Genomic DNA, 13,567 nt, shown 5'->3' with positions numbered 1-13,567 from the left:
TTTTGGGGAGTGATAGAACTTGAGGCAGAAGAGCTGGTCATGGTGAGTTTCTGAAGACCCTTGCTGCTATGCTAAGAAGGATTAGAGCCTGACAGTTTACAGGAAAAAGGAGTCATTGAGAACGTACTGATATGGAAGGGACATGTCAAATGTGCCTTTTAAAATGGTTACCTTGTCTGTAGCTTGGTATGGAAACTAAAGAAATGAAGGATAATTAAGGGACTCCTTCATTAATTCAAGTGAAGTTTGGTGAAGCTTACATTAAGACAGTGCTGATGGGAAAGAAGAGGGTAGGGGCACCCAAGGGATTTTTTTAAGAGGTAAAAATAGGATTTAGTGATTCATTGGATGTGTAAGAGTATAAGATAAAATACTCATTTTGGTCTAGGCAAACTCTGTGCATGTTGATGCCTATAAGGAAGCAATAGTAAAAAGAAAAAAAAATTGAAGGAAGAAGAGTTTGGTTTTTTTATGCTAGGTTTGGAATGCCATTAAGACATATAAGTTATATTCTGAAGAAAATAAGAAGTACAGATCTGTTTAAGTTAATATGCTATTTGTCTTAGTTTAATAGAAAATCTACAGTGTGTGGCTTAACCCCACAATGGCTTATTTTCCTTCTATGACAGTAAATCCAAGGATGAGACAGGGCTGTCATTGCTCTGCTACTCGATAATGTCAGGAAACACATTTCTTTCACTGTCTTGGTTTCTTTCTCATTCTGGTCTCCCAATGGTTACAAGATGGCTGCTCCATCTCTACTCTACACTCACATTCTAAGCAAGATGAAGAAGGATGGAAGGACAATGATAAAATCAGGAAGAAAATCTTATCAAAAACTCCTCAGAAACGACAGAATTTCTGAAATAGTTGCATGAAGAGTTCTGCCGCCGCACTCTCCAACAAAACCACCAAAACTGGTGATAATTATTTCTTTAAAAACCTCAATCATTTGAAGTCTCCAGAAATTATCTTAACGGTAAGCTGCAAATTTTTCTTGAATTATTTATTCAAGAAAATCAAATAAATCTGTAAGAAGAGTAAGTTTCCACCGTCCTGAGCCGCAGCCTGCTCCTTCCCTTCAAGAACTCCCTGTGCGCTGTGATGGAAGCTCTACTCTGGGTGCGCCTGACCAAGAAGATGGGGCTCCTTCTCCCCTCAGCCCCAGTCAAGGGCTACAATTTCTCCCAAAGAGGGGTAGGCCATGAGCATTTCTGACCCTTCCCAGTGCTATGTTGCAGAAGCTAAATTCTGGGAAAGTACCTGGGATCTCTTCCTCCATTTGACCCTCAGACTCCAACTCATGGATGATAGACTGGGAATAATGGGACCCCAATCACCTTTGCCCCAGTTTACATTTAGAGTCTAGGTGCCTGTTGGAAAATGCAATCTCAGCATACTAGAGACACTGCCTCAGCCCAGAATGCTTCTCTTAAAGCCGGGCTGTTACCCCATTACAAGTGGGCCATGGTCCCCACTCCCAGCTCTGAAGCCATGGCTCAACAAGTGTGCCTAAAGAGAGAGACAGGCTACATGAACAGAGACGTACACAGGGCTCACCACAGTGACTGATTTTATTTGGACAGAGTGTGGGGAAGTTCAAGTCTAACGTTGTTTCCAAAAAGAAGGAACATTCTGGCGGCGAACAGTTAAGAACGGGCCACGAATTCTATGAGGAATAGGCTAAACTTTAGGCCCTCTAGTTTAACAGAGAGAACAAGGGAAAAGATAACTAAGAGGAGTCATCCTGGAGTTGTAACAAACCTCAAAGACGGGCAGCAAAACATACCCTACAATTCATGCTCTAGGGCATTGTCAAAAACAATAGGGCAATAGGCAGCAGTTAGTAGAGGCTGACATGTATGACACCTAAAAAGGCAGAGAGATTAACACAGAGAGAGGGGAATGAGGCTGTCAAAGAGAGCCCTGATGACACCATTGTCCTTCCAGGGGGGCTATGCACAAGCCCCAGGCAAGGCCTTCTGAGGCTCCACACTTCAGGGAAAATGGACTTTGTAAAGTGGCCTCACTGAGTCACTGAGTAATACACTAGCAAACAGCCACAAGCCCCAGAGAAAGGAGGAAGTGTGACCATGTGCAGGAACAAAATCAGGCCCCAGAAGCTGTCTGTAAGAGGGTCTAAATGATAGTCTTACCAGATGAAGACTTCAAAGCAACCATTATAGATATATTCAAAGAATAAAAGGAAAACATGTTTAAAGAAACAAAGGTATGATTATAATGTCTCATCAAATAAAGAATATTAATAAAAAAGGTAGAAATTTAAAAAATAACCAAAAGTAAATTCAGGAGTTGAAAAATTCATTAGAAGTTCACAAAAGTATATTTGAACTAGAAGAAGAGTCAGCAGACTTGTAGATTGACAGTGATTAAGCAATGTGAAGAACAGAGAGAAAACAGAATGGAGAGGAATGAAAGAACCTCAGAGAAATGTGGGGCACTATTAAATGTAATGGAAACATCAGGAGGAGAGGAGATAAAGAAAGCAGCAGAAAATTATTTAAGAAATAATGGATGAAATCTCAAATTTGATGAAAATGTTTCTCCACACACCCAAGAATCTCAACAAACTCCAAGCAGAGTACATGCAAAAGATACACACTGAGACACACTAAAGTAAAAAGTTTAAAGGCAAAGACAAAGACAATATCTTGGAAGCAGCGTGGCACAGGTGATTCACTGTGTACCAGGACCTCCAATAAGATTAACAACTGACTTCTGAGTAAAACCAACAGAGGCCAGAAAGCAGTGGAATGACCTATTTCAGTGCTAAAAGAAAAGAGAAAAGTCAACCAAAAACTTTATGTCAAGGTAAACTACATTTTGAAAATAAAATTAAAAATAGACTTTGCTAGGTAAACAAAATAGGGATAGCATGTATTTGTTATTAGCAGACCTGCTTTCCTGCCTTAAAAATGTGCTAAAGTAAATTATTCAGGCTTAAATTAAGTAATCCCAAACAACATTTCAAATTCAAATGAAAAAAAAAAGACAAAAAGCACTGGCAAAAGTAATTACATAATTATAAAAGACAGTAAGAATACATATTTGTTCTCTATTCTTCTCTTCACTTGTCTAAAGAGAAATTCTATAAAACAATATTTATATGACTGTACTGTCGGTACTACAACAGTATGGAAACACATATTTGGCAACAAAATGATAAAGGAGGTGGGTGGGAGTAAAGCTGTATTAGATTAAGGAAATAATACCAGATAGAACTCAAATCCACAGGAATAAATGAAGATAACCAAATAGGGCATATAAGAAGATTAATATAACAAGCTCCCTAAATATATACTTGCTCTCATTTCTTCTGTCAGCTTCTTTAGAGGCTGCAAAATTATTTTAAGTAATGCATTGATGGGTCCTTAATGTATATATAGACAATATGTATAACAATAATATCACAAAAGGGATGAGAAGACACAGTTATATGAGAGTAATTTTTCTATATCACAGCAGAACTAACATAATATAAAATGTGAGGTAGATTCTGAAAAGTTAAGATGTATATATTAATTCCTAGAAAAACTAAGAAAATAACTCAAAAATAGAGTGAGTAAAAATTATTAAATAATTAAAATGGTAAAGTAGAATTATACATTTAATGCAAAAGAAAATATTAAAGGAGGAATAGAGGAACAAGAGACAACAGAAATAGAAAACAACAGTAAAGTGGCAGACATAAATCTAGCTCTATCAGTAGTAACACTCAAGGAAAACGGATTCAACAATCCAATCAAAAGATGGAGTCAGGCTGAATAAAAACAAATCAATAAAACCATGATTAAACTACATGCTGTGAACAGGAGACACACCTTACATGCAAATATAGAAATAATTTGAAAGGAAAAGATATGTCATGAAACACCACTTATAAAAACGCTGGAGTGGTTATGTTAATAGCAGAAAAAATAGACTTTAAAACAAAAATATACGACTGGAGATAACCAAGAATATTGTATTATGACGAAAGTGGTCAATTTCATTGAGAAAGTATATCTCTAAACATATATGCAGTTAACAACAGAGCAATTCCTAAAATACAAGAAGTAAAAACTGGAAGAATTGCAGGGAAAAAGAAATAATTTAAGAATAGTTGTTGAAGACTTCAATACTTTACTTTCAATAACAAAGGAGGCAGAAGATAAACAAGGATATAGGATATTTGAACAAAATGCTAAAACTAGAAAATCTAAACAGGCCTAACAAACATTAGTAGAACACCCCACCCAACAGCACACACATTCTTCTGAGGGCACAAAGGACGTTTTTTCCAGACAGACCCCGATCCAAGCCATAAAACAAGCCTCAATAAACATGAAAGGACTGAAATTATACAAAGTATGTTCTCTGACCACAATGGAATGAAATTAGGAATCAATAACAGACAGAAATTTGGGAAATTCACACATACATAAAAATTTAAACAACACGCTTCTAAATAATAAATGGGTCAAAGAGGAAATCAAGAAAGAAATCATAAAATACATTGAGATGAATAAAAATGAAAACACAACATAATACCCATTATAAGATGTAACTAAAGCAATTCTTAGAGAAAAATATAAATTATAAATGCCTTATTAAAAGAAATTATTTCAAATCAATAATATCTTCTACCTTAAGACTCTAGAAAAAGAAATGCAAACTAAATCTAAAGCAAGCAGAAGGAAGCAAACAATAAAAATGTGAGTGGAAATAAATGAATTAGAGAATAGAAAAACAGTAGAGAAAATCAGCAAAACCAAAAGTTGTTCCTTGAAAAGGTCAACAAAAGTGAAAAAACTCTAGCTTGATTGACCAAGAAAAGAAGAGAGAAGATCCATATTACTAAATTCAGGAACGAAACAATGAACTTACTAATTACCTTAGAGAAATAAAAAGGATTGTAAGGGAATATTATGATAGCAGCATGACACAAATTACATAACTTAGTGAAATGGACAAATTCCTAGAAAGACACAAACTACCAAAACTGACTTAAGCAAAAGAGACAATCTGAATAGACCTATAAGAACTGACTATGTTTAGTAAAGTAAAAGAAAAATTAATACCAATATTTTGCAAACTCCCTAAAGAGAGTACAATTCTCAACTCATTGTATGAGGCTAGTATTATCCTAATAAAATTAGGCAAAGACATCACAAGAAAGAGAAATACAGACAAATATATTTTATATGAATATAAGCACAAATATCCTCAATAAAATACTAGCAAATAGTATACAGCAACATATAAAAAGGATCATATAATCTGACTGAGTGGGAATTATCCTGCAAATGCAAAATTGGCTTAACATTTGAAAATCAGTTAATATAATACCCATACTATGAGAACAAAAGACAAAAACACGTGATTATCTGAATAGACTCAGAAAAAGCATTTGACAATATCCAACCTGATTTCATGATAAAGTCTTTCAACAAACTAGGAAATGAAAGGCACTTCCTCAACCTTATAAGAGATCACCTATGAAAAACCCTTAGTGAGCATCATTCGTAATGGTGAAAGATTGAATGCTTTCACTCTATGATCAGGAAGACCATGCGTTTACACTCTCCTCACTTTTCTTCCCTTCTACTCACTTTTATCCCTGAAAGTTGTCATGGAAATTAGATAAAAATAAAAGACATCCAAATTGGAAAGGAAGAAGTAAAATTGTCTTTATTTGTAGATGGTGTGATTTTGTGTATAGAATATCCTAAAGAATGGCAGGTAGCTAAAGAACTATTGGAACTAATAAATGAGTTCAGCAAGGATTCAGGACGCAGGATAAATATGAGAATCTATTGTATTTCTATACATTAGCAATAAACAAGCCAAAATGAAATGAAGAAAACAATTTCATTAATGCTAGCATAAAAATAATATTTAGGAATAAAATTTTTTAAAGAAATAAATTTTTATGCTCTGAAAACTATAAAACGTTATTGAAGAAATAAAATAAAAGCTAAAATAAGATCTTGCTCATGGGTTAGAAGACTTAGTGAGGAAATGGCAATACTCTGCAAATTGACCTGCAGATTCCACGTAACCCTTCCCTAGCAAAGTCCAAAGATCAATTTTTTGCAGAAATCGATCCTGAAATTCCTATGGGAATTCAGTGGACTCAGTATAGCAAAACTGACATTGAAAAGAAGAACACAATGGAGGACTTCATGCTTCCCCATTTTAAAATTTACCGTAAAGCTGCAGTAATCAAGACAGTATGGGACTGACATAAGGATAGACATATATATCAATGGAACAAAATTGAGTCCAGAAATAAATCATTTTATTTATAGTCAATTGATTTACAAGAAAGTAACAAGACAATCAATGTGGGAAATGGTCCTCAAACAACTGGATATCCATATGCAAAAAAAATTGAAGTTGGGCCCCTTCCTCATACCGTAAAAACATTAACTCAAAATGTATGAAATACCTAAATGTAAGAGCTAAAACTATAAAATAATTAGAAGAAAATTTGGGAGTAAATCTTTGTGACTTAAGGTTAGGAAAAGCCTTTTTAGATAAAATGCCAAAGCATAAGTAATAACAGAAAATAAACAGCTAAGCTGGACTGCATCAAAACTAAAACTTGTTTTGCTTAGGGGAACATCAAGAAAAGATGAATGACAAATCACTGAATGGGAGAAAATATTTGAAATTTTTATATATGATAAAGGATTTGTATCTAGAATATGTAAAATAACTCTTATAATTCAATAATAGAAGACAAATGACCCAATTAAAAAATGGGCAAAAGATGTTGTTGTCAGTGATCCTCAAGACCCCCTTAGGTTCCCTTGAAGAACTCACAGAATTCGGCAAAGTTGTTATACTCAGTTATGGTTGATTACAGCAGAAGAACAGAGATTAAAATCAACGAAGGATAAAGCCACATAATACAGAGTCCATGAGAGACCAGACGTGAGCTTCCAGTTGTCCTCTCTCATTGGAGCCATGTAGACAGCGCCTCATTCTTCCAGCGATGATTTCTGACAACAGCACAAAGTATTGCCAACTAGGGAAGTTGACCTGAGCCTAGGTGTCCAGGGTTTCATGGGGATCAATTATGTAGGCATAAAATTTGCATGGAGTTGATGTTAATTACTCAGTGTCCAGTCCCTTCAGAGCTCAAACTGATATCACTTGGCCCAAGGCCCCTACCATAAATCGCACTGTTAGCATAAACTACCTTGTGTGGGCCAAGGCCCTAGGTGAACAAAGAAACCCTTATCAGTCAAGATATTCCAAGGGTTTAGAGGTTTTGTCCCAGGAGCCAGTCAAGGACAAGAACTTTCTTTCTTCTTTGGAATGAGTTGGGTTTGAACATTCTAGACAACCCTTAACTGTGAAGATCTGATAGATAGTTCTCTGAAGATGATATCCCAGTAAGAACATGAAAAGGCGCTTAGCATTTTTAGTGATCAAGGAAATGAAAATCAAAACCACAATATGGTAACCTGAGAGGATGGTTATAATAAAAAAGACAGATCATAGCAAATGTTGTTGAGGATGTGGAGAAATTGGAACACTTAGACACTGCTGATGGGAATGTAAAATGGAGGAGTGGCTTTGTAAAACAGTCTGGTAGTTTCTTAAAAAGTTAAACATAAGCATAAAAAGTTAACATAAGCAAAAAGTTTAAAAGTTGAACAAAAATTTTACTGTTTGTTACTAATGTTACTATATGACCCAGAAATCTTATTCCCAAGAGAGCATATCCAAGAGAAATGAAAATCTATGTTCACAGAATAACTTGGACATGAATGTTCAGAGTAGCATTACTCATAATAGTCAGAAAGTGGATATGACTCGCATGTCTATTAACTGATGAATGGATAAACAAAATACAGTCTATTCATATGATGGAATATTATCAGTAATAAAAGGGAATAATGCTACAATATGAACAGCTTGAGAACATTAAGCTAAATGAAACAAGCCTGTCACAAACGAGCAAATATTATATGACTCCATTTATGTGAAATGTCCAGAATAGTCAATTCTGTGGAGAAAGGAATGTTTGTCTAGGGCATAGGAGGTTGGAGGGATAATGAGTACAGAGTTTCTTTTTGGATTGATGAAAGTGTTCTATTGATTGTGATGACGGTTGCATAACTTTGTGAATATATTAAAAAGCTTTTAATTTTACACTTTAAATGTGTGAATTGTAGGTTATGTGAATTATATTTCAGTAAAACTGTTATAAAAAAATCTTCCCAGAAGACATTTGTTTATATCTCATCGGCCAAAAATTTTGTCATATGGCCATTTCTTGCTGTAAGGAGCGGAGCGGGGGTACCTGAGGAATAAAAGAAACTCTTAGCTTGGTGCATTGATGACTGACAAAATGTTGTAGAAAGGAAAAGGGAGAATGAATATTGAGTGGGTAGATAAGGGTATCTCCACCAGTGTCTGAAGCTTTGAATTACTGTGGAGTTCTGAAGGTTGGATGGATCAGGGTGGATGGTAGATGCTCCTTACCCCAAAACAATAGAATCCACTCCTCTTTCATTATAGACATCAGGGAATATATATATATATTTTTTAAAGATTTTATTTTTTCCTTTTTCTCCCCAAAGCCCCCCGGTACATAGTTGTGTATTCTTCGTTGTGGGTTCTTCTAGTTGTGGCATGTGGGACGCTGCCGCAGCGTAGTCTGATGAGCAGTGCCATGTCCGCGCCCAGGATTCGAACTAATGAAACACTGGGCCGCCTGCAGCGGAGCGCGCGAACTTAACCACTCGGCCACGGGGCCAGCCCCTCAGGGAATATTTTTTAGAAGAACCACACCTACTGTCATGCTCTTATATCCTGATATTTGCTAACAGGGGTAATTTTCTATTTATTTAAAGCATACTGTTATTCTAGACACCCTGAGCAATTCATGCATATGTATCATGGATATTTATTGTCAGAATATATATATGTATATGATATATAAATTAATGTCATACATAAATGTTATATTACATATATCATATATTATAATGCATGTATATGTATTATAATGTATATGTGTATATATAATATATACATATAATAATTTTTAGTTTCATTCACACAGGGATGTAATGGGGAAAGTATGTCTCTTGAAAAAGCCTAGAAATTTGTCAGTGAATATTACTAGTTGTTGTACTGAGATGGTAAATATTGACATGTCACTTGGTCAACATCATCTTGCAACTACTTAGTGACACCATCTAATACTGGAAAATCTTCTTAATTCTTTAGGTTAGGGTGGTTCTTAGAAGTCAGCACTAAGGAAACAGGAGTTTTATATATATATCTTCTGTCTTCACTTGCTAATCTTAAGAAGTCAGATTAGACTTCTTAAAGTTCATATGGAATTGTATTTGATCATTCCTTAAAACCTTCATTCAAATTTAATTGGTTATCTAAATAATTCTGAGTAATAATAAATTCTGTGGCCTCCCAGTTTTCTACTGTGGCATTGTTCTAACACTCCTTCTCAAACTTATCTCCTGCTACTTGCTGTTATCCTCCTATGTGTCAAAATTACATTACTTTTTCTGCCTCAAACAGGACTGATGAATTCCTGTGTCTTTGTTTATGTTCCTTCTATTTGGAATTCCCTCTCTGACTCCCAACTTTCCATGTCAACATAATTCTTCAAGGTGCACTATTGATTATATTTCTGTCATATTGTGTTTTCTTAACCTGTCAACATTCCACTTTTGAATCTTCTTTTATTTTCATTTTTTACATGGCATGTATTTAATTTGCCTCAGGTTATGAATATTTGAGTAACTTCTTCTATGTAACTAAAGATTGCAAGCCCTTTAATTGAAGTAACTGTGTCCTTGTTTATATCTCCAAAACCTAAAGTTGCCTAAGGAAAGGGTTCAAGACTTCAAACTGAGAGAGTCTTAGTGATCTCTGATTGAGAGATATTACGTTCAATTCTTGAATTTAATTATGCAATAACACCTGGTGCTATACCAACATCCAGCAACAAAATGTGTTTCAGTACAAGAGAAAACAGGGCATGCAGAAGGAGATGACTGTGGGAACACAAGAGTGCCAGGGTCCAGATGGGCACTGAGAAAATAAACATGCCACTCAGTGAACTGGTGCAACCTACAAAAGTGATCTCCTGAGAAACAGATTTGAAATCTGATTACCCTATGTGAACTCAGGAGGTTTTTTAGAGCTCCGTTCACTTTCAAAATGAAAGGGTTCCAAACAGAGGCTGCTGCCACCTTTAGGGATTAAAGTACTCGCCTCAGTGAGAGGACAGAGCAGCTTTGAACCAGGTCAGCCACTCGTGGTTAGCAGAGAGGATGCTGAGGTCTTGCCCTTGTTTGCTTCATTCAGCATTCCAAATATTAAAAAAAGGAAAATTGTCTATTATATGTAGGTTTAAAAAATTAATTGATATCTGCCTCCTGGGACTAAATATTACTTCCAGTATTTTTCCACTCATTCAATGTGTAAAAAAATTATCTCCAGTGGACTATTTCTTACTTTCTGTTAATCTTAGTCCCTTTCCTTGCTCACAACAGTGCTAAAACTCACTCTGGAGAGCTATCAGATGATGGAAGTCTTTGAAAACTAGTTGTTCTTAAAAAAATCAAAATACGCAGCTGTGCCGCTTACAGCACGACATCGTTCTTCTACAACACGGGAAAAAGAGAAACTGGTTCAAGTCATACGACAGGTTATTATTTTGGTTAATGTGAAATGTTTATCTGACAAGCTTATTGAGTTTGATTGGTGTTTATAACCCCACAGCAAATCTACAGTTTATCTGATCTCCCTTCCCCCTCCCAAACTGACATCAACAAATGTGCCATCTGAAAAAACAAACAAAGAAAAACACCTGGGGTATTAAAGTGTTTTAACCAGTACGATTTATGTTAATGGTACAGAAGAGAATATTTTTTGTTTCTCAAAAACATAACAGGCAATTGATGTGCCATATTGCAGTATGGTTTTAGCTATCAACATGTCAAGATTTAGTTTTGCTGTTAACATTTTACGATTTAGAAGGCTATAAGAATATGTACAGTGTAGCAACAACACAGGATTCATCCCCTCAGCTATATTTATTGGGCTCTCATTTTTCCCTCTTTTATAGAAAAAATTGAAAAAGAAAGAGAGCAAGAGAGACAGACAGGCATCCACTCAATCTATTTCATTTTCTTTATGTCAAGTAATGAGAAATAAAGAGACAGAAAACCGAGCTCTTAATAGCCTGTGCTCAGACCAAAGAGGATTCCAGACTGAGGAATCACAGTATACTTTACTGGTTTGTTATCTCCAGCAGATAACTTAACCATGTCAAAGCATGTGCTACTTGATCCTAGACCTTCATGAAGTACGACAGCCCCACGGTTAAGGATGTGTTGTGCGTGCTACTGGATTGGGCGTCCCTGGTGGTGTTACCACATAGGTGACAATGAGTGAGAGGCAGGGGAACATAACTAGAAGGCTTGAAGATTGTTTTTCAAGTTTAATTCTACCAGACAATTGTTTCAAATGCAAGGACAAGGCTGTAGGGCTGCAGCCAACAGGACTAAGTTGATGCGTAAGTAGTAAATATTATTAATTTATTACATAATCAAGACGATCTGTAACATCAAGGACAGGCCACCTTTGGCTGATCATTATTTTCTGGCTCTACACAGATAATGTATGTCCAATATTGGTGCTCCTGAGAGCACTGACAATATGAATGTTCATGCAACCCTTGAAACTTAAGCTCAATACCAGACACAAAGACTTGAATTAATGAGATATGTAGTATGTGTACACGTATTTATTTCATGACCAGGTAAAATACTTTAGACTCAGCATACATTTTTAAATTATATTCCACAATGAGGCAGATGGAATTATTTTTAAAATAATTCTATTTTACAACTTTTTGAAAGGAAAGATTTTCCTTTTAAAATGGAATTAGCTATTCATGAAAAAAGAGAATGTTATGTTCTTGGCTTAGTTGTTCCATAAAGAACTCAAAATAAACAGAAGAAAGAGATTCTAGACCGTGTGTTTTATTTCCCATGCATCTAAGATTGGAGTCATATGAACTTAAGAGAGAAAGAATACTTTTTTAAAAAGGATGTGTGTGTGTGTGTATGTGTGTATTTATGTATATACACCATTAAATGCCATTAAATGTCTTCTCACATATAAAATTAATACCTTTCCTATCAGCAAAATGACTCACCTTGTTTTGTTCTTCATGTCTTTCTCCTTTTCAGCATAGCAAAAATACGTTTTAGAGCATTTACGTTAAGGTAATTAACTGGTGGCTATGTCAGTAATTATCATGTTAGTCTCAAAAAAACAACAATAAGCAGGAAAATTTGTGTGTGTATGTGTGCTTGTCAGAGGGAGGGTTAGGGAACAAGAAGAAACCAATGGAGGGAGAGAGACGGGGGAGAGGACAGGAGAAGAGGAGAAGGGAGGAGGGGAGGGAGGGGACAGGAGAGGAGAGAAGGGGAGGGGAGAGGAGGAGATTATACCTCAATAAAGCTGAAAAAAATGAATGGAATATTTTTCTCCCACACAAGGAGCAGGATAAACAGGGGAAAGTGTCAGCTTTCGCTGAGCAAGCCATTCCACTAAGAATGTCATTGGATTTTGGGCATAGATTTCTCCAAAATAAATTTAAGATTTCCATGGGAGAATAAATCATTCCAAGCATTGGCATGTTAATTATTGGTGTCTCAATCACCTCCTCTATTGAGTGAAAGATTCAAAATAGTTTTTTAAAAAGGTGAAGGTTATCATATCATCACTATGTTTTTGAATTGTCAAGACCTGGCTGATGACGTTTGTTACTCCAAATATAGTCTATTCAATGGCCCAGTTATCACCTAAGGCAGAGATGTTCATTTAGCCTCCAGAGCAGTGTTGGTATTCTTCCCAAGATGTTTGGAGTAAGTATTTCCTTTGTGTTAAAACAGTAAAATTTAATTTCCTGTTTCAAATAGCACCATCATTTGGGCTGGTCCATAGTTAGTTTATGAGTTTCTGGAGCTTTAAGATTAGGAACTTTGGGATCGGGTCTTCTTCATCTTTGTATAAATAAGATCGTAAATGTGAAAGTGCCTGGTACATACTAAGCAAATATTCTACTTCAAAATCTTCATGAGAACAGGTGTAGTATAAATAAATAAAATAAAGCATTGAAACTATATGTTGGGCCCAATTGAAAATGATGCCAAGTCATACAAAGTCCCAAAGTAGTAACTCCTGGTTTTGAGAATATATACACACAGACATAAGGCAAACTATCTTTCAAGTATGAAGATTAAATATATACCTGAATGGATCTGGTATTTTTTGCTGAGTGCCCCATACTACAGTATATAAAACTGGTCATTGTTAAATTATTTATAAATGATAAGCCATTAGAAAACCAATGTGGTGTAAGAAAATATTATTCCAATGTAAATCAAAATTCTTCAAAGTGGTTATAACGAAAGGCCTAGCAATAGCCATTTTGTAAAATGAATTCTATCTAACAGCATAGCTGCCCATAAAACGAAATTATATTCTCTCTGTGTATGTCAGCACT

At 35.5% G+C, this 13,567-nt stretch overlaps 1 long non-coding RNA gene across 3 annotated transcripts in view; it reads left to right on the top strand.

Annotated features, from left to right (window-relative positions):
- LOC139080776 (uncharacterized) overlaps window positions 1–13,567 on the top strand; it is a 157,461-nt gene that overhangs the window by 109,006 nt on the left and 34,888 nt on the right. The window contains exon 5 of one of the 3 annotated variants that reach the window (XR_011535532.1): window positions 10,542–10,696. The exons of the other annotated variants lie outside the window; for them this stretch is intronic. This is a non-coding gene — a long non-coding RNA (uncharacterized lncRNA). The remainder of the gene's footprint in view (window positions 1–10,541; window positions 10,697–13,567) is intronic. 3 annotated transcript variants of the gene reach the window in all.

Source organism: Equus przewalskii, chromosome 32 (assembly GCF_037783145.1).
Source record: "Equus przewalskii isolate Varuska chromosome 32, EquPr2, whole genome shotgun sequence".
Lineage (NCBI taxonomy): Eukaryota > Metazoa > Chordata > Mammalia > Perissodactyla > Equidae > Equus > Equus przewalskii.
This window is presented reverse-complemented; position numbering and strand designations above follow the sequence as displayed.